Source organism: Choloepus didactylus, chromosome 2 (assembly GCF_015220235.1).
Source record: "Choloepus didactylus isolate mChoDid1 chromosome 2, mChoDid1.pri, whole genome shotgun sequence".
NCBI classification, from domain to species: domain Eukaryota; kingdom Metazoa; phylum Chordata; class Mammalia; order Pilosa; family Megalonychidae; genus Choloepus; species Choloepus didactylus.
This window is the reverse complement of record NC_051308.1, coordinates 816,734-835,082: the sequence shown is the minus strand read 5'-3', so window position 1 is coordinate 835,082 and position 18,349 is coordinate 816,734. Positions and strand designations below refer to the sequence as shown.

General features: G+C 39.9%; 1 protein-coding gene across 1 annotated transcript in view; it reads right to left on the bottom strand.

The window, feature by feature from the left end:
* Positions 1-18,349, bottom strand: part of UST (uronyl 2-sulfotransferase) — a 372,714-nt gene that overhangs the window by 160,706 nt on the left and 193,659 nt on the right. The window lies entirely within an intron of this gene.

Below are 18,349 nucleotides of genomic sequence, written 5' to 3'. Positions count from 1 at the left end.
GTAATTATCCTCCTAAGGGGACCTGGGAGAAACCCTGGCCTTGCCATCTCTACCTGCACTGAAACCTAACACTGGTAAAGTTCACACCGTCTATGAATCATCAAGCTTCTGTGGTTTCTTGTTAAGGAAAAGATATACAATTATGTGCTTAATGTTAATGACTTTTGTAAGTCATATTAGTCTTTATTAGGGCAACTTAATTTGTAGATTGTTCAAAGAAAAACTTTTAATTTGTAAAATCGAGATAAAATTCACCTTCAAAGGGTTCAATTCAGTGGCTTTTAGCATTTTCACAAAGTTGTACAGCCATCACCATTAACTCCAGAACATTTTCATAACTCCCAAAAGAAACCACATACCTCTTAGCACTCATTCTCCATTTCCCCCCAAACCCCCCAGACCCTGAAAACCACCCATCTGCTTTCTGTCTCCATAGATGTGCCTATTCTGGATATTTCACATAAATGAAATCACAGGATACATGGCCTTTTGTGTCTGGCTTCTTTCACTTAGCACAATATTTTCAATGTTCGTCCATGTTGTAGCATGTATCAGGACTTCATTCCCCCCCCCCTTTTTTTTTTAATCTTCATTTTATTGAGATATATTCACATACCACGCAGTCATACAAAACAAATCGTACTTTCGATTGTTCACAGTACCATTACATAGTTGTACATTCATCACCTAAATCAATCCCTGACACCTTCATTAGCACACACACAAAAATAACAAGAATAATAATTAGAGTGAAAAAGAGCAATTGAAGGAAAAAAGAACACTGGGTACCTTTGTCTGTTTGTTTCCTTCCCCTATTTTTCTACTCATCCATCCATAAACTAGACAAAGTGGAGTGTGGTCCTTATGGCTTTCCCAATCCCATTGTCACCCCTCATAAGCTACATTTCTATACAACTGTCTTCAAGATTCATGGGTTCTGGGTTGTAGTTTGATAGTTTCAGGTATCCACCACCAGCTACTCCAATTCTTTAGAACCTAAAAAGAGTTGTGTAAAGTGTGTGTTAGAGTGCCCACCAGAGTGACCTCTCGGCTCCTTCTGGAATCTCTCTGCTACTGAAGCTTATTTCATTTCCTTTCACATCCCCCTTTTGGTCAAGAAGATGTTCTCCGTCCTGCGATGCCAGGTCTACATTCCTTCCCAGGAGTCATATTCCACGTTGCCAGGGAGATTCACTCCCCTGGGTGTCTGATCCCACGTAGGGGGGAGGGCAGTGATTTCACCTTTCAAGTTGGCTTAGCCAGAGAGAGAGGGCCACATCTGGCAACAAAGAGGCATTCGGGAGGAGGCTCTTAGGCACAACCATAGGGAGGCCTAGCCTCTCCTTTGCAGCAACTGTCTTCCCAAGGGTAAAAACCTATGGTACAGGGCTCAACCCATCAAACCACCAGTCCCCTATGTCTGTGGTCATGTTAGCAACCATGGAGGTGGGGAAGGCCAATACCCCTGCATTCTCCACAGGCTCCTCAAGGGGGCACTACATATTTTTTCCTTGTTTTTTCTTTTTTTTTTTTAACTTTCCCTTCTTTTTTAAATCAACTGTATGAAAAAGAGTTAGAAAGAAACAAAACCATACAATAAAAGACATTTCAAAGAGACCATAACAAGGGAGTAAGAAAAAGACAACCAACCTAAGATAACTGCTCAACTTCCAACATGTTCCTACTCTACCCCAAGAAAGTTACCAAATATAGCAACACCTCTGTGAACCTGTTCCCACCATATCCACCAGAAACCAACAGACCACAAGCATTCCTGGGCATCCCCAGAACGCCAAATAGCTTATCTGTTCTTCTTGGATCATTGTTCCCCCTTCTTTAATTGCTCTCTATTGCCAGCTCCCCTACATTCTACATTATAAACCATTTGTTTTACATTTTTCAAAGTTCACATTACTGGTAGCATATAATATTTCTCTTTTTGTGCCTGGCTTATTTCGCTCAGCATTATGTCTTCAAGGTTCATCCATGTTGTCATATGTTTCAACGAGATCATTCCTTCTTACCTGCTGCGTAGTATTCCATCGTGTGTATATACCACATTTTATTTATCCACTCATCTGCTTGAAGGACATTTGGGTTGTTTCCATCTCTTGGCAATGTGAATAATGCTGCTATGAACATGGCGTGCAGATATCTGTTCGTGTCACTGCTTCCGGTCTTCCGGGGTATATAACGAGAAGCGCAATCATTGGATCGAATGGTAACTCTACTATCTGTGTTCTAAGGAACTGCCAGACTGACTTCCAGAGTGGCTGAACCATTATACAGTCCCACCAACAATGAATAAGAGTTCAATTTCTCCACATCCTCTCCAGCATTTTAGTTTCCTGTTTGTTTAATGGCAGCCATTCTAATCGGTGTTAGATGGTATCTCATTGTGGTCTTAATTTGCATCTCTCTAATAGCTAGTGAAGCTGACATTTTTTCATGTGTTTCTTGGCCATTTGTATTCCTCTTCAGAGAACTGTCTTTTCATATATTTTGCCCATTTTATAATTGGGCTGTCTGTACTATTGCATTGGTTGTAGGATTTCTTTATATATGCAAGATATCAGTCTTTTGTCAGATACATGGTTCCAAATTTTTTTTCCCATTGAGTTGGCTGCCTCTTATACCTTTTGAGAATTCCTTTGAGGTGCAGAAACTTCTAAGCTGAGGAGTTCCCTTTATCTATTTCTCTTTGTTGCTTGTGCTTTGGGTGTAAAGTCTAGAAGTGGCGCCTAATACAAGGTCTTGAAGATGTTTTCCTACATTTATCTTCTAGGAGTTTTATGGTACTTTCTTTATATATTGAGATCTTTTCATCCATTTTGAGTTAATTTTTGTGTAGGGGGTGAGGTAGGGGTCCTCTTTCATTCCTTTTGGATATGGATATCCAGCTCTCTCCCAGCCCCATTGTTGAAAAGACCATTATGACTCAGTTCAGTGACTTTGGGGGCCTTATCAAAGATCAGTCGGCCATAGATCTGAGGGTCTATCTCTGAATTCTCAATTCGATTCCATTGATCTATATGTCTATCTTTGTGCCAGTACCATGCTGTTTTGGCAACTGTGGCTTTATAATAAGCTTCAAAGTCAGGGAGTGTAAGTCCTCCCACTTCGTTTTTCTTTTTAGAGTGTCTTTAGCAATTCGAGGCATCTTCCCTTCCAAATAAATTTGATAACTAGCTTTTCCAAGTCTGCAAAGTAGGTTGTTGGAATTTTGATTGGGATTGCATTGAATCTGTAGATGAGTTTGGGTAGAATTGACATCTTAATGACATTTAGCCTTCCTATCCATGAACATGGAATATTTTTCCATCTTTTAAGGCTCCCCTTCTATTTCTTTTAGTGAGTTATGTAGTTTTCTTTGTATAGGTCTTTTACATCTTTGGTTAAGTTTATTCCTAGGTACTTGATTTTTTAGTTGCTATTGAAAATGGTATCTTTTTCTTGAGTGTCTCTTCAGTTTGTTCATTTCTAGCATATAGAAACACTACTGACTTACGTGCATTAATCTTGTATCCCGCTACTTTGCTAAATTTGTTTATTAGCTCTAGTAGCTGTATCATCGATTTCTCAGGGTTTTCTAGATATAAGATCATATCATCTGCAAACAATGACAGTTTTTACTTCTTCTTTTCCAATTTGGATGCCTTTTATTTCTTTGTCTTTGCCGGATTGCCCTGGCTAGCACTTCCAGCACAATGTTGAATAACAGTGTGACAGTGGGCATCCTTGTCTTGTTCCTGATCTTAGAGGGAAGGCTTTCAGTCTCTCACCAATGAGTACTATGCTGGCTGTGGGTTTTTCATATATGCTCTTTATCATGTGAGGAAGTTTCCTTCAATTCCTACCTTTTGAAGTGTTTTTAAATCAAAAAGGGATGTTGGATTTGTCAAATGCTTTTTCAAGCATCATTGAGATGATCAATTGATTTTTCCCTTTGACTTGTTAATGTGTTGTAATACATTGATTGATTTTCTTATGTTGAACCATCCTTGCATGCCTGGAATGAACCCCACTTGGTCATGGTGTATGATTTTTTTAATGTGTCTTTGGATTCGATTTGCAAGTATTTGTTGAGGATTTTTGCATCTATATTCATTATGGAGATTGGCCGGTAGTTTTCCTTTTTGTAGCAGCTTTGCCTGGTTTTGTATTAGATTGATGTTAGCTTCATAAAAGGAGTTAGGTAGTGTTTCCATTTTCTTCAATGTTTTGAAAGAGTTTGAGTAAGATTGGTGTCAGTTCTTTCTGGAAAGTTTTGGTAGAATTCCCCTGTGAAGCCATCTGGCCCTGGGTATTTATTTGTGGGAAGATTTTTTGATGACTGATTGGATCTCTTTGCTTGTGATGGGTTGGTTGAGGTCTTCTATTTCTTCTCTGGTCAGTCTAGGTTGTTGATATGTTTCCAGGAAATTGTCCATTTCCTCTACATTATCCAGTTTGTTGCCATACAGTTGTTCATAGTATCCTCTTATAATTTTTTTAATTTCTTCAGGATCTGCAGTTATGTCACCTTTTTCATTCATTATTTTGTTTATATGGGTCTTCTCTCTTTTGATTTGTCAGTCTAGCTAGGGGCTTGTCAATCTTGTTGATCTTCTCAAAGAACCAACTTTTGGTGATATTTATCCTCTCTATTGTTTTTTTGTTCTCTATGTCATTTATTTCTGCTTTAAATCCTTGTTATTTCTTTTCTTCTACTTGGTTTAGGATTGGTTTGCTTGTTCATTTTCTAGCTTCTTCAGTTGATCCATTAGTTCTTTGATTTGGGCTCTTTCTTCTTCCTTTTTAATATATGCGTTTAGTGCTATAAATTTCCCCGTCAGCACTGCTTTTGCTGCATCCCATAGGTTTTGGTACTGTTGTGTTCTCATTTTCATTCGTCTCTATATATTTAGCAATTTCCTCTTGCCATTTTCTTCATTAACCCACTGATTGTTTAGGAGGTGTGTTTGTTTAACCTCCAGGTATTTGTGAATTTTCGAAGTCTCTGATGGTTACTGACTTCTAATTGTATTCCATTGTGGTCAGAGAATGTGCTTTGAAATAATTTCAATCTTTTTAAATTTATTGAGGCTTGTTTATGTCCAGCATATGATCTATTCTGGAGAAAGTTCCATGAGGCACTAGAAAGTATGTGTATCCTGGTGATTTGGGATGTAATGTCCTGTATATGTCTGTTAAATCTAATTCATTTATCAGATTGTTTAGGTTTTCAATTTACTTCTTGGTCCTCTGTCTGGTTGATCTATCTATAGGAGAGAGTGATGTGTTGAAGTCTCCCACAATTATTGTGGAAACATCAATTGCTTCCTTTAGTTTTGCCAGTGTTTCTCTCATGTATTTTGCGGCACCTTGATTGGGTGCATAGACATTTACGATTGTTATTCTTCTTGTTGAATTGCCCCTTTATTAGTATGTAGTGGCCTTCTTTGTCTCTCAAAACATCCTGCATTTAAAGTCTATTTATCTGAGATTAATATTGCTACACCTGCTTTCTTTTGGCTGTAGCTTGCATGAAATATTTTTTTTCCATCCTTTCACTTTCAGTTTCTTTGTGTCCCTGTGTCTAAGATGAGTCTGTTGTATGCAACATATTGATGCTTCATTTTTTTTGATCCATTCTGCGAATCTATATCTTTTAATTGGGGAGTTTAATCCATTTACATTCAACGTTATAACCGTGAATGCATTTCTTGAATCAGCCATCTTATCCTTTGGTTTATGTTTGTCATATTTTTCCCCTCTCTCTATAAATATCCTTTATTGTACCCATACCGAATCTCTTTAGTACTGAACCTTTCTCCAAGTCTCTCTGTCCTGTCTTTGTTTCTCTGTCTGTAGGGCTCCCTTTAGTATCTCCAGTAGGGCAGGTCTCTTGTTAGCAAATTCTCTCAGCATTTGTTTGTCTGTGAAAAATTTAAGCTCTCCCTCAAATCTGAAGGAGAGCTTTGCTGGATAAAGTATTCTTGGTTGGAAATTTTTCTCACTCAGAATTTTAAATATATTGTGCCACTGCCTTCTCACCTCCATGGTGGCTGCTGAGTAGTCACTACTTAGTCTTATGCTGTTTCCTTTGTATGTGGTGAACTGCTTTTCTCTTGCTGCTTTCAGAACTTGCTCCTTCTCTTCTGTGTTTGACAGTGTGATCAGAATATATCTCGCAGTGGGTTTATTTGGATTTATTCTATTTGGAGTTCGCTGAGCATTTATGAGTTGTGTGTTTATGTTGTTTAGAAGATTTGGGAAGTTTTCCCCAACAATTTCTTTGAATACTCTTCCTAGACCTTTACCCTTTTCTTCCCCTTCTGGAACACCAATGAGTCTTATATTCGGACGTTTCATATTATCTATCATATCCCTGAAGTCTGTTTCGATTTTTTCAATTTTTTTCCCCATTCTTTCTTTTATGCTTTCATTTTCCATTCTGTCATCTTCCAGGTCACTGACTCGTTGTTCAGCTTCCTCTAGTCTTGTACTATGAGTGTCCAGAATCTTTTTAATTTGGTCAACAGTTTCTTTAATTTCCATAAGATCATCCATTTTTTTATTTAGTCTTGCAATGTCTTCTTTATGCTCTTCTAGGGTCTCTTGATTTCCTTTGTCTCCCGTACTATGGTCTCATTGTTCATCTTTAGTTCTTTGAGTAGCTGCTCTAGGTGCTGTGTCTCTTCTGGTCTTTTGATTTGGGTGCTTGGGCTTGGGTTATCCATATCGTCTGGTTTTTTCATATGCTTTATAATTTTCTGTTGTTTTTGGCCTCGTGGCATTTGCTGAACTTGATAGGGTTCTTTTAGGGTTTGTAGACCTATTGAAGTCCTTATCTCTAATTTATCAGATCTACAGCTTCGTGGAGTACACTTTCTCTAACTAACCAGCAGGTGGCGTCCACGAGCCACCTGTTCTCCACAAGCCAGTTCTCCCCTGCTTAGCCTTTTTGGTGAGTGGGGGAGTGAGTCTTGTGGGGTCCAATTGGTGTACCAAGCTTGCGTGTGTAGTTGGTGTTGCCTGCCCTGTATATGTGGCGTGTTTCTGGGCAGTCAGGGAGGGGGGGTGGCTCTAACAATCAAATCTCCCTGGTGATCCTAGAGTTTTAAAGCTGCTGCAATAGTCTAATCCTTCAGTTCAGTCCTGCCAGTTTGTCTCTGTCACTGACCCACAAGTCCTTGGTATTGGCGTATGGCTCCTGAGACTTGCAAGTGGGCCCCTCTTCCAGGCTGTGCACCCCAGGTCCTCTGTTGAGGGATGACTGTGCTATGTCACAGGTGAGTGCCGTCCCCCCAGGGCAGTTCTGGGCTGCTGGGCTGTGTAGGGAGGCTCCCAGTCTGCTGAAATGATGGCTGAATGGGGCTTTGTTAATTCCCACTGCTCCACCTTCCCAACTCTGGGACAATCAGCTGAGGTTGCAGGGAAGGCTAATGTCCACACCCAGTTTTGTGGTGTGTGCCTGTTATTTGAAGTGCTTCCGTCACACTGGGTTGTCCGGGGCAGCTCTGGGCTATGGGGCTGGCGATGGGCAGGAGTGTTTCTTGTCCACCAGGATGATGGCTGTGAGCAGACACCCCCCTTTTCTTGGGAAGTTGTGGTGTTTAGTGAATTTTCTCAGCCACTGGATTATTGCCTTTTGTCTCAGAGCTCTCTTAGTTCTGCTCTTGTCTTGACCTGCCCAAATTGCAAGTCTTTGAAGCTTTCTGTATTGGGCTTCTTAGAGTAATTGTTTTAGAAAAAGAAAAAAGGATTAAAAAAAAGGGCCCTCCTCAGAGATCTAAAGGGTTATTGAAATGCTAAGAGACAAAGCAATTAGGGCCATTAAGGAAAGGTCCACAGGTCAGAGAGATCAGCTTTTCTTCGGGATTTGCATATGAGCCTCAGGGCCTGAGCTCTGCCCTTCCCCTTTCTATGTTCACCAGAACTCCAAAAATCCTCCGCTTTTATTTTGGAGTTTTTTGTTTTGTTTTTTCTATGCCTGTCTCCTCTCTGCTGGGCTGGCTGCTATCAGATTCTCTGGTGTCTGGTCTCGGTCTATCTATGGTTGGAGTTTGGATCAGTAGAATGAGTTTCTGATAAGGGCTGCCACTGCAGTTCTTCCTTCTCCTTCCAGGAGCTGACAGCCCCTCCTCCCACGGGACTGAGCCTGGCAGGGAGGGGCGCGGGTTCCCTGGCCACAAAAACTTACAGATTTCGCTGATCTCAGCAGTTCCACGTTTTCATGAGTGTTGTATGAAGTATGCCCAAAGTCAGATTGCTCTGTGGTGTCCAGTCCACGCAGTTCCTGGCTTTCTACCTACTTTCCTGGAGGAGTAACTAAAACATACAGCTCACCAGTCCGCCATCTTGCCCCGCCTCCTTCATTCCCTTTTATAGCTGATAAATAAAAGTAACCAGTATATGGATGTACCACATTTTGTTTATCATTTCATCAGTTGATAAATTTTGGGTTGTTTCTACATCTTGACTACTGTGAATATTGCTGCTGTAAACAATAGTTTAGAAGCTTTTATGTGGATATATGTTTTCAATTTTCTTTGGTATATATCTAGGGGTGGAACTGCAAAGTTTTAGGTAGCACTATGTTTCATTTCCTGAGGAACTGCCAAACTGTTTTCAAAGCAGCTCTGCCATCTTACATTCTCACTAGAAAATGTATGATGGCTTCAATTACTCCACAACTTTGCCAACATCTGTCCTTGTCTTTTTTTTTTTTTTTAATTATAGCCATCCTAGTGGGTGTGATGTGGTTTTTCATTGTGGTTTTGATTTGCATTTCCCTAGTGACTAAAAATGTTGATCATTCTTTCATGTGCTTATTGGCCATTTGTATATCTTCTTTGGAGAAATGTCTATTCAGTTCGTTGTCCATTTTTTGACTGTCTTTTTATTGTTGAGTTGTAAAAGTTATTTATATATTCTGGATACTAGGCCTTTATCAGACACATGATTAGAAAATAGTTTCTCTCTTTCCATGGGTTGTCTTTTCAATTTCTTGATAGTGTGCTTTAAAAGCATGAAAGTTTTTAATTTTCACGAAGTCCAACTTATCTCATTTTTATTTGCTTGCTTGTGCTCTTGGTGACACATTTAAGAAACCATTACTTAATCCAAGGTCACACAAAGATATACACCTATGTGTTCTTCTAAGAGTTTTATAGTCTTAATTTAGGTCATTCATCCACTTTCAGTTAATTTTTGTATATGGTGAAAGGCAAGGTCCAGCCTCATTCTTTTGCATTAGAACTCCCAGTTAGCCCAGCATCATGTGTTGACATCCTTGTTAAAAATCAACTAACCATAAAGGTATGGGTTTATTTCAGAACTCTCAATCCTATATGTTTATCCTATGCCAGTAACATGCAGTTTTGATTAGTGTAGCTGTGTAGTAAGTTTTGAAATCAGGAAGGGTGAGGCCTCCAACTTTGTTCTTCTTTTTCAAGATTGTTTTGGCTATTTGGGGCCCTTTGCATTTTCTTATGAATTTTAGGAACACTTTGTCAGTTTCTGGAAAAAAAAAAAAAAGCAAGGATTTTTATAGGGATTGCATTGAATCTGTAGATCAACTTTGGAATACTGCCATTTTAACAAAATTAAGTCTTTCAATCCATGAACACAGAATGCCTTTCCTTTTATTTAGTTCTTCTTTAATTTGTTTCAATGAAGCTTTGTAGTTTTCAATGTACAAGTCTTACATTTCTTTTGCTAAATTTATTCTGTTTGATGCTAAGTGAAATTGTTTCCCTAATTTAATTTTGGACTGTTCAATGATAGAAATACAATTGATTTTTGTATATTAATCTTGTATCCTGCAACTTGCTGAACTCACGTATTAGCTGTAATAGCTTTGTGGTTTTTACATATGAATTCCCCAGGATTTTTGATACAAGAGATAATGTGATCTGCAAATAGATAATTTTACTTCTTCCTTTCCAATATTGATGCTTTTTATTTTTTTTTCTTTATTAATTGCCCAATGTTAATTACTTTGATAGACTAAGACAAAAAGCCTTGCTGATTAAATATTTATATCCCCAATAAAGATATTATTTCCATTTCAAATATTCAGCATCAAGCAATACCTGACAATTGGTAATCAAAGGACTCCTTCATTCAGCACATACCCACAGCAGGTCTAGAAAAGCCCAGAGCTAAAGAATATAGTACAATATAAAAACATATATATACCCCAAATTTTCCTATGGCATGTCATTTGAATTTTTGCTTTTGTTTTATGTTAACTTCTTTTTCTGAAATATCTTATCTATAGGGTCACATTTTATAAATTTGTAGCTTAAAGACTAATTGTCCTTAGATTAAAATGTAACAGTTATATCACTTGTTTAGCAACCAGTGGTGTGCCACTGCAACAAAATTTTTCCAGGATGTATTTTTTCTTACACCTTGTTTCCTTGTGTGTTTTCACAGTGCCTAGAATATGCCTTGTCTCTAAAGGACCTCAACAGACATGGGCTGGTACGTGGTTGCTCTGAGGGATTTAATGTGCTGTTTAACAGTAATGCACACTATGTTTCAGCTAAAATGTGAGACCAGGACAATCTTCAAATAAAGCCGATCTTTCTGACCAAATGCTAATAAAAAGTCATCAGGGTAAAAATATACTCATTGTAGTGTGTCACTTGTACTTATGGTTTAATCAGCGAGGACCCAAAAAGTCTGTTCTTTGGAAATTATTGTAGAAGTCCTGATATTTAGAGAAATCAATTATGTTCTTCATTATGAGGTTACGGCCCAGGGATGCTGAATTAGGCTTCCTGTTCAATGTAAGGCTATTGATGGTGTTTAGGTTGGACTCCCCATTATAACCTGGCTGCAGTATTGACCACAGTCATGACACAACTGCCAAAATAAACACAAAGTTTAGTTCCCCTGGAGAAATAAACTGCTCAACAATTGGGATTGTGAACACATTTTTTTTCCCTGTCTTCTAGCACAGCACTGAACAGCAAAGGAGAATTTGTTATGTCTGAATTTATGACCTGGAAGATGTGAATTGCTACAGATGTAGTTTATTCCAAGAGCACAGACATAGCTAAGAAGACTTACATGAAGAAACGTGGTACTTAACTGTTACGGATTGAGGTGTGTCCCCCCAAAAGATATGCTGGGGTCCTATCCCCCAGTACCTCAGAAGTGATCCTATTTGGAAATAAGGTCATTACAGATGGCACTAGTTAAAATGAGGTCATATTGGAGTGGGGCGCGCCCTTAATCCACCGGCGTCCTTGTAAGACGGGGAGAAGAGACACAGAGGGAAGGGGGTCCTGTGATCACCGAGGCAGGGATGAAGTGCTGCAGCTGCAAGCCAAGGGACACCAAGGGCGGCCAGCAAACCCCAGAAGCTGGAAGAGGCAAGGAAAGATCCTGCCCCACAGTTCTGCAAGGTCCTACAGAACCGGGATTTGGAATTCCAGCCTCCAGAGCTGTGAAACAATACATTTCTCTTGTTTGAAGCTGCTGAGTCCGTGGTGCTTTGTTTTGGTGGCTTTGTGGTTTTTTCTTTTTTTATGCAGTGCTTTGTTACAGTGTTTTAGAAAACTGAGGCCCTTACCTAGAAGACTTGGATGAAAGAATTCAGTATCTTTTGAATTGCCTGAGTAACCAACACAGTAGCAAGCTTAGCATCTATCTACTTCCTTTTGCTAATAATGAAATATATTATTTACCTTTAGGTTATTGGCTTATCAGTTATTTAAAAGACATTAATTATGACTTTTTCATTAGGTTTATGGGAAGGTCCCAAATAATGGTTATAAATAATTGTTATTTTAAAAGCACACAAAGAAGAACCTAAATCCCTCCATTCTGCGATCGTATCTACATTAATATTTTCAAAAGGAAAGAGATCATAGAACCTCATTTTTTCTTCATTGCTATCATTTCTCCAAACACCAGAAGACAGCTACATGGTATGAACATAGATCTGGAACATGGGTTTTCTCACGAAGCTTCTGGGATCAGCCTTGTGACCTTTAAGGTCGACATCATGCAGCATCACAAACAAATCTCTCTCAAGTTTAGGGTGGGGCTTTGCAAGAACCCAAGAGATGCCCTGCAAATTGGCAAATCAGAAGCCCAAATCAATGTGTTGCTATTGGACAAGGTGTCAAAATTAACAACAACAACAATAAATTGATTCATCCCTGCTTCTTGCAGTACTATAGATTTTCTTCGGAAGGCCTGCTTAACAAACCATTGCCATGTTTTATGTGATGTTTTCTTCCTAGGAAGCAGGTGCAGAGGGAGACTGATGTTCGGGGAGAGCAGGCCCTGTCCTTGGCTCTGTGCCATGTGGCTCTTAATCCTGAATCACACAGCATGACTGCCTTTTACTCTAGCTGTGCATTTTTTTCAGCCTAAATGGTCAAAGAGCTTAAGAATTATGAATATGACTTCCTGTGGCTCACCTCCCCCCCCACGCCCCCACAGATCATAGATTCACAGAAAAACTGATTTAAGGTCTAGAAGCGACTGAAAAGAATCCAGACTCCAACCCCTCTCCCCACTCTCCTCCTCTATCACCTCCAGCCCAGCTCAGTGTTGAACCTGGTGAGGAGCTTTAATTACATTATGTCATTTCATCCTCTCAAAATCCTTGTGATGTACAAATTATTACTATCTGTACTTGCGGAAACTGAGGCCCAGAGAGTTCCTTTGGCATTTTCAATGTCACGAAGTTAAAAGTGGCATGTAAGAACTAAAGCTCTCGGCTCTCCTGACTCCTAGGACGACACGCTCTCTAATATATAACATCAAATGGTGAAAAGGATTTTCAGTTTGACTTCTGCAACAACTACTATTTCCTTTTATATGTCTTGAATGTGTCTAACCTCATTAAATGCTATTTTTCACTAGTCACCTATCACAACCAGCATCATCAGCCACTACTCATCTGTCACCTAAGTTCCCAGAATGCGAAAGTGGAACCAACGCGAGCCAATCAGCCTCTCTTTTTCCTTCCTAAGGACTCATTCTAGTGAGCTAATGCAAGTCCAGAGTGTCAGAGCAGCTAACGGCAGTAACAGGATGTAGTTTGCCTTCACTCCTTCCCCTCATATAGTATAGGCAGGCATTGAAAACAGATGTCCAGATATTGTGAACTTCCGCTAGGAAAGGCAAACAACAGGGATGCTGTGAACTACAGTTAAGTGAATATGAAATCCAAATTCCTTTGAAAATGTTTATCAAGACAAGCATGTGTTCCCAGATGATAAAATTAATGACTATGACAAGACTGTAAAAGCTCTCTGAAGATCAAAGTCAAAACCCCCATTTTCATAGTGGTGATAGTAGCACAACATTGTGAACATAATTAATAGCACTGAATTATACATTTGAATGTGGTTAAAGGGGGAAATTTTAGGTTGTATAGATGTTACTAGACTAAAAATTTAAAACAAAGAAACATAGGACTCTACAACACAGTGAACCCTAAAAAAAAAATCCCCATTTTCTTCAACAGATTTTTGCCAACTGCTAGGCAGAAAATCACATCTCCAAGTCTAAATTCCCATAATCATTTGCACACAAATTCTTAATACTTATTCTTTCTTTGGTGCCCTATAAAGAAGTACACACTAAAGCCCTCTCCCTCCCTCCTTAAATGATTCTTCGTTCTTGGCAACTACAGTTATAGGAATGTTATGTCTGTGGTTTCTATTTTACGGCCAATTTGTAAAAGCGAAGGGTGCTCCAAAATATTTCACTCTCTGAATTATACATTTTTATGTTCAGTGCCTTGTAAGTACTGCAAATGCCACAAATCCCTGAGGCCTGGCAGGCCTGTGCGCAGCTGCCAAATAAACAAAATCTTTCCAAACTCACAAGCACAACAGTAATTACCGCCAGATGACGTCCACATTACAATCGTTTATCCCTGGTTCAAAATGAGAAGGGGAAAAAGACTTTCTAGGTAAAAAGCAAACTTGGTCTGGATCAAGATTGTCACAGCCTGAGACTATAGAACTCCCCTGGGGATTGGCACCGTTGGAAGAGCTAACATCCACGCTGCATATAAATCTCTGCAAAATGGACCTAATGTAGTGTTCTTATATAGCTGTAGATCCCAAATGGCTCTCTACTAGAATTACTGTAAATGACTAGAAAACTTTTTAAAGTGCAGATTTCTAGGCCCCACTAGAAGACCAACTGACTCAGAAAGCCTATGGTGAGGGTCAGGAATCTGTTTCTGAAAAGCAACCTGGGGATTCTGCACCCACCAGATCCTTTTAAGGAGCTGCTGCTATAAAGGACCTAACTCTGTGCCAGGTGACCAGGTGGGTCCTTGTGAAACCATGAGGACCATGGTGGGGGGAAGGCTGCCTGGGTGATACCCAAGGGGGTCTGCATGAAAGGCACTGGTCATGGCATCCTTGAATTCTTGCTGGTGAGGCCTCTCACCCACAGGAAAAGGTGCACGTGATTCCTGTGATAAATATGTTCACAGCACAGTTAATGTCTATTCACCCGGGATGGTTAGAGAAAGGGTGTCCTAGCTAATGGAAATTTCTGCTAAACATTGTCAGTGTTAGACCTTAATACTAATGTGATTTCTGAATATGAACAGGCTTCCTCTGATGAAGAAAATCACACTTTGTGGTTTCACAGCCCCTCTAGTGAATGTTAATGCCAACAGGGAAGAGTCAGAGCTGGGACTTAGTGAGGCCTGAAGTCAGGGGCAGTTTCCACTGCTCACTGTCCATTGGGCCTCAGCAGGTCAAATCTGTTCACTAAACCTCACTGTGAAGTCTCCAGGACACTGTGGTGCTGGACGCCACCACTTCACACCTTTGAGCCTCAGCTTCCCCATCTGTAAAAGGGGAGGGTTGGGTTATGACCCAACAAATGATATTGTCTCTGAAACTCTTAAATTAACTTTGAACTATCATGTAATCAAGATATAACCTGGAAATGATTTAAAAATATCAAAACCAGATTTTGCTGTGTTTCCTTGTCAAATAGATCCCAGCTGAGTGGGCACGCATGGTTTTATTTGGGGACCTTTGGTATTTCTGGTTATGCCCTACTCGTTTGGGTTGTCATTTAATAAATCTACATTTATCTTCCCCTTATCATTCTTCTCTTCCCTGCCACAGTTTTAATCCCTTTGGGATCCCTGATTCTTTGGGGACCATCACCAAGGCCCACATAGGGCTCTGACCCTGGCAGTGCTCCCAGAACTCAGCAGTGATTGATTCTCGCTTGTCTAGGTCCTCTGCCAGGGGCATCTCTGTTTCTAATCACCGTCATCTCTCCTGACCTCCAGGCTCATTTCTTCCATTCTAGAGGAGCAAATACACGGGCCTCGCTTATGAAAAGCATTCTCCTATTTCCCCCCGTTGCCACACATCCTGAATGAAAGACTATTTCCATCCACAAATCTGAAATGACATCCTTGCATCCTTCTAATCACACACAACCCCCCTTCTCCCAGGAGCCTTGCGGATACCGACTTTATGCTTTCCCCTCTCCCCTTGCTCCTTCTCGAGTCAGTTCCATGTCTAACGTTGTCTACAGACAGATAAATATAGCTATAAATCTTTTACAAGTCCATCGTACAAAGACCTAGTCTATGTGTTATTATGTGCAGTGGATAATGAATAAATAGGATCTGTCTATTCAATAGCTAGACTCTATTAGGAAGAAAATAATATTAAATGCTGTTTTAGAAAACAGTGCTGTCATAAGTATTATAAAGGATGCTTTTCTTCTAGTAGTCTCCTAAAGCAATAAGGAAAGTCCATCATTTTTTTTCTTAACACTCAATGTATTTTGGAACACCTTTATTTGTTACATGAGAAAAATATGGACTTTAAATATTCATTCCACTCTGGTATCTCTAATGCCCTTCTCTCCATGATATACAACATCATTACACTGTTCCCCAGAACATGACACCCTCATACCCTCCATACCATGATAGAATCCTCACACAAAAAAGCAATTTTCACAGGAAGCCAGAAGTAATTTTTTGGATGTGATGAGTAAGGTATCATAGCTGGAACTCTGAAGTAATCTCCAGAAAAAAAAAATGACTTCTAGTTTGATTAAAAACCCAAATCTCAGGTGACCTTTGGTGAATGCTATAATACCATGGACGAGAAGATGAATATTTCCAAACTTCAAATGAAAAGAAAATGTGTGCATTAAAAAGAAGCAGACTCTGCTTTCCTACTGCAAAGTGCTTTGTGCAATCTTCTCTGGTTGGTCTACAGATCACAGACAAGAGGAAGTACATAGATTGGGCTTCTCATTGAGACAGAATGTTACTGTTTCTAAAAGTCAAACCTTGAAATGGTCCATAGAAAAATGAGCTCATGGAACACTTGTAGGTTTGACAGAAAAGAGCAATGGAGTATTTGTGCCACATGGATGAACCATAAGCAGAACGGAGAGCAGAAATTCAAGAGGCTGAGCGTCCTGCAGGAACACTTCCGTGTGTAGCCTGACTTTGTTCCATTGTGTGGCTGCCCCTGCCCACCCTTTGAAGGGCCTCTTCTATAATCAAAATGGAATGGTTTATTCTTCAGAAACTGAAATCTTTCTGAAAACTCCTATGCCAACTAAGTCCCAACACCCAGAGGCAATAGCCTCTTCAGGAACATCAATCAGATGTGTCCCCTTTTCCTATAATGTCGACACTCCTTTTAATATGAACATGTTAGGGTGGTCACTGCCTAGACAGCCCTGAAGATTGGGAAAGTGATTAAACTAGAGGAAGGGGTAGCAATAGACAAGATGGAATTTAACAAAGGATTATGAATACTGAATCCCTATATAATTTTCTTTTTCTTAGTGGCTATGGTATTAGAATATCTAGAAGGAAAGAACTGAAATGGTGGAACTGTAACCCAAAGCATCCTTTGAAATTTGTTCTACAGCTACTTGTTAAATTGTAATTTGAAAGCTATCGCCTTTTTTGCATATATGTTGTATTTCACAATAAGGAAATAACTGAAACTATGGAACTGTAACCTATAATATTCTTTGAAATTTGCTCCTTAACTACTTGTTAAATTACACTTGGAAAGTTTATCACTTCTATGTATATATGTTATATTCTACAATTTAAAAAATGATTAAAAAGAAGGAAAGAAAAACTGATTAAGAGACTAAAAAAAAAGGGGGGGGGATGGAGATCCCTTCGTGAGGGTTTCCACGTTTGGTTCCCTGACTTACCCGCCTGTCTCTGTTGCAGGTGCGTGTACCATCTATGCCACGCTGGCTCCAAAGACACTGTAAGTAATATTGTTGCAATAAATCTGGATCCCTTGTAGGCATTTCTGACAGTTTCTCATATACATTGTCCTAGTTTCCCAAGCTTGCTGTAATAAAGTACCATAAACCAAGTGGCTGAAAAAAACAGAAATTTATTGTCTCACAGTTCTGGAGGACAGAAGGGCAAACCAAGGTGTTGGCAGGGCTGTGCTCATCTGAAACTTGCAGAGAATCCTTCCTTGCTGCATCCTAGGTTCTGATGGTCACCGGCAATCCTTGGTAATTCTTGGCTTGCAGCTGCTTATAAAGACACCAGTCGTATTGGATTAGGGCCCACCCTGATCCAGTTTGGGCTTTAAAGATGCTATTTCCAAATAAGGTCACGTTCTGAGGTACTGGGGGTAAGGATTTGAACATGTCCATCTGGGGAACACAATTCAACCCTGTTTCAGTTTGCTAAACAGAAGTGGATTGGCTTTTATAAAGGGGTTTTTTTGGCTACAATTTTACAGTTTCTATGGCCATAAAAGTGTCCAAACTAAGGCATCAACACATAATACCTTCACTGAAGAAAGGCAAATGGCATCTGGAAAATCTTTTTTAGCTGGGAAGGCATGTGGCTGGCAGCTGTTGATCTCGGGTCATGTTCCAGCTCTTCTTTCAGCTTCTCTGGAGCAAACTCTGGGCTAGCATCTCGAAAGCATCAGCAAAAATCTGCTTCCAACAGCCGTCTCCAAAATGTGTCTCTTAGCTACTATGCATTCTTGGTTCTTTCTCCCAGGATGCTTCTCTCTAACTGCCTGGAGGTCCTGTCTTAGCATATCCTGGGGCAAACTGTGGGCTTCATCTTGTACCTAAACGTCCTTCTGTCTGCATCTCCAAGTATCTCTAAGAGTCAGTGTCGGCAAATGTCTGGGATTGTGTGGCTCTTTCTAAAGGACTACAGTAAACCAATCAAGACCCACCCTGAATGGGAGGGGCCAGATCTCCACGGAAACCTTCAATCAAGAGGTCACACCCTAATTAAAAAGATTAATCAGTCTGCCACCACAAGATTGCCTTAAAGAATATGGCTTTTTCTGGGGGACATTATATAGCTAAACTGGCACAAATC